General features: G+C 39.5%; 1 non-coding gene across 1 annotated transcript; it reads left to right on the forward strand.

Moving 5' to 3' along the window:
• The first annotated feature begins 210 nt into the window (after nt 1-210).
• Nucleotides 211-301, forward strand: TRNAA-CGC (transfer RNA alanine (anticodon CGC)). The gene is given in 2 exon segments: nt 211-247; nt 266-301. It is a non-coding gene; the product is annotated as a tRNA-Ala (tRNA).
• The last annotated feature ends 3,605 nt before the right edge of the window (nt 302-3,906 follow it).

Consider the following 3,906-nt stretch of genomic DNA (forward strand, 5'->3'; position numbering starts at 1 on the left):
ATTTCATCCTTAATGCTTTCATCCGTAATTCTCTTGAAACTCAGCATAATTATACTGAGTGAAAGAAGTCAGATTCCCTCCAAAAGATGTATAATGTCATTTATGTTAAACTCCACAAACTGCGAACTAATGTATAGGGACAGAAAGCAGACTGGAGGGATAGGGGAGCAGGAAGGGTGGGAAGGAGCATTACAAAGAGACACTGGTGGGGGAGGGTATAGCTCAGTGGTAGAGCGCACGCCTCGCACGCCTCGCACGCCTCGCACGCATAAGGTCCTGGGTTCAATCCCCGGTACCTCCACCAAAAATAAGTAGATAAACAGAATTACCTACCCCCCCTCCAAATTAAATTAAATTAAAAAAAAAAAAAACTAAGGGACCCTAGGAAACTTTGGGGTGTCATGGTTCTAGTCATTATCTTGATTGTCATTATCTTGATTGTGCAATGGTTTCTTGGCTGTATACATATGGCCAGACTTAGAGTTGTGCACTTTCTAATATGGGCAGTTGATGGTCAACTACATCTCAAAAAACCATTCTTAAAAGGTATTCTCGGGTGGAGGGTATAGCTCAGTGGTAGAGTGCTTGCTTAAATTAACATGCACGATGTCCAGACTTCAACCCCCCGTACCTCTTGTAATAAATAAATAAACCTAACTACCTCTCCCCAAAGAAGTTATTCTCACCATTTTCTCTATATTTAATTTCACTTTTGTTATGTTTTATAGTATATTCATCTGTAATATTAGGACAGGAATTGTGTATATAATTTAGCAGTTATGCTACATATGTTTGAGGGTGCGTATTCGAAAACTTTCTCATTGCGAGAGGTGTATGATCACAAACGCATGGGAACCACGGGTTGAAGCCAGGGTCAAACCCAATCACAACTGCAAAGCCCACACTTGTAACCGCTACACTCTACTGCCCCCTGCTGTACGTAGGTTTCGTAGCCACCCTTAACCTCTAGACCAGCTCTCACCGCTCTAATGACGAGGAAAGACAAATCCAGGGGCAAAGGATGTTTATCAAAGATCTACCTAGAACCAAACTCTTCTCTTTTTCACCTTTTGAAAATTATTCTTATTTTTTATTGAAGTGCAGTAGATTTACAATGTTCGTTTCAGGTGTACAGCAAAGCGATTCAGTTATATGTGCACATACATACATACATACTTTTTTTTTCCATTTCTTTTCCATTAATGGAATTGACTATACTTCCCTGTGCTGTACAGTAGGTCCTTGCTGCTTATCCACTTCACATATAGTAACGTGTGTCTGTCAGTCCCAAACTCCCAATCTATTCCTCCCCCCAACTTCCCTTCGGCAACCACAGTTTATTTTCTATGTCCGTGGGTCTATTTCTTCGAACAAATCTCTTCTAAACCAAACACACACACACATGCATACACATATACAGATGCATGCACACATACACACGTATACCATGCATACATATATACATACATGCACACTCACACATATACACACTCACACAATACATACATACACACACTATACAAACATACAACATGCACCCATGCTTACATACACATAAATATACACACACACATATGCATACACACTTACACACATTCATATGCACACACATATACACACTCACACACATACACATATACACACACTATACAAACACACATACAACACACACCCATGCATACATACACACTCATACACACAAACACACACACATACACTTATACACATATACACATGCATACACACACACACGCATGCATACACATATGTACACACACTCACACATATCCATACACACACACACACAGCAGGAAGCAGCTCCAGATCTCTCTACCACACCAGCCTCAAGGGAGACAGGGAGGAATCATTCAAAGCTATGAATGAAGAGAAAAAAAAACGAAATAATCTGGCCGAAGTCCGAACTGCAAAAGCTTTCCACTTGGAGGACAGGGGTGGAGAGGAGTCTTGGACTCCCCTAGAGGCCAGCAGTCCCCTTCCTCCTTTCCCAGGGTAACTCAAAGACTTAAAACCAAGCCTCCTGTCAGGCAGGGGATGCCAGAAAAGGTAACTGCAAAAATTATGCTTACAGATGGTTGCAAGAAGGAACTGGGGCGAGGGGAGGAAAGAAACAGGTGAAGGGGATGAAGAGGTACAAACTTCCAGTTGCAAAATAAAGAGTCATGGGTATGAAATGTACAGTGCGTGGAACACAGCCAGTAAACATGCGCTACCTTTGTGTAGTGACATATCGTAACTAGATGTACTGTGGTGATCATTTTGAAACGTATAGAAGCACAGAATCACTGTGTTATGTAACAGGAACTAGCATCATGTTGTAGGTCAGTTATACTTCAAAAACAAGCTCATGGAAAAAGAGATCAGATTTTTGATTATCAGAGGGGGAGGGGGGCTGAAGAGGGGACTTGGATGAAGGCAGTCAAAAGGGACAAACTTCCAGTTATAACATAAATAGGTACTAAGGATGCAATGCACAACATGGTAAATATAACTAACTCTGCTGTGTGTTATATATGAATGTTGTTAAGAAATTCTGAGTTCTCATCACAAAAATGTTTTTCTATTTCTTTAATTCTGTATTTATACAAGATGATGGATGTTCGCTAAGCTCATTGTGATAATCATTTCATGATGCATGTAAATCAAATCATTATGTTGTACATCGTAAACTTATACAATGCTGGATGTCAGTTACAACTCAATAAAACTCAAAGAATATGAAGAGTTTTTAAAAGTTGTAGCTTCCACAATTGAAAGAAAAAAATACTATTAACAAAAAAAATCATTCTGGCCATAGTCTGAGAGCTGCTCCCAGTAATCTCAGAGAGAAGCCCACAGTCAGGTAAGAACCTCACAGGTGCCTCTTAACTGTTGCTCCCAAGGATGCCTAAAATGGGTAATCTAGGGGAGTGGGTATAGCTCAGTGACAGAGCGCATGCTTAGCATGCACAAAGTCCTGGGTTCATTCTCCAGTATCGTCATTTAAAAAAGAAGAAGAAATAAAATAAAATAAAATAGGTGAGCTCATTGCTTCAAACCAGGTCACACAATGACACATGCCCAAAAACTCACTTCTAATCCAGTTTCCATCTCAAATTGCATCTAGTGATGGGATCCAGCCAAGATTCATCCTACAGGATGAGGTGATGTGCCCAAGGTAACCCCAGCACTTAATGATAACAATTCTAGAATGCCCCAAATAAACCACCACCCCATAAATGCCACCACTATTGTCATCAGTTTCCTGCTTTCACAGGAACATAAAACTCACAGCAGTATTATTTCATCCTAGAGAAATGAAGGAACCAAAATGTGACCAGACAACCTTCTCTTTGAGAAGCTATATAGAACAGAGGTTAAGAACTTGAGATTTATGCTTGGGCATATATTCGGAGGGAACTCTAATTTGAAAAGATACATGCACACCATTGTTCACAGCAGCACTATTTACAATAGCCAAGACATGGAAGCAACCTAAATGTCCATTGACAGATGACTGGATAAAGAAGCTGTGGTATATTTATACAATGGAATACTACTCGGCCATAAAAAATAACAAAATGATGCCATTTGCAGCAACATGGATGGACCTGGAGATCATCATTCTAAGTGAAGCAAACCAGAAAAAGAAAGAAGAACACCATATGATATCACTCATATGTGGAATCTAAAAAGAAAAGAAAAGAAAAGAAAAGAAAAAAGAGGACACTAATGAACTTAGCTACAAAATAGAAACAGACTCACAGACATAGTAAACAATCTATGGTTACCAGGGGAAAGGGAGTGGGAAGGGATAAATTTGGGGGTTTGATATTTGCAAATGTTAACTATTACATATAAAAATAGATAAAAGAACAAATTTCTTCTGTATAACACAGAGAACTATAA

The sequence above is a fragment of the Camelus bactrianus genome, chromosome 18, assembly GCF_048773025.1.
Source record: "Camelus bactrianus isolate YW-2024 breed Bactrian camel chromosome 18, ASM4877302v1, whole genome shotgun sequence".
In the NCBI taxonomy this organism is placed as follows: Eukaryota; Metazoa; Chordata; class Mammalia; order Artiodactyla; family Camelidae; genus Camelus; species Camelus bactrianus.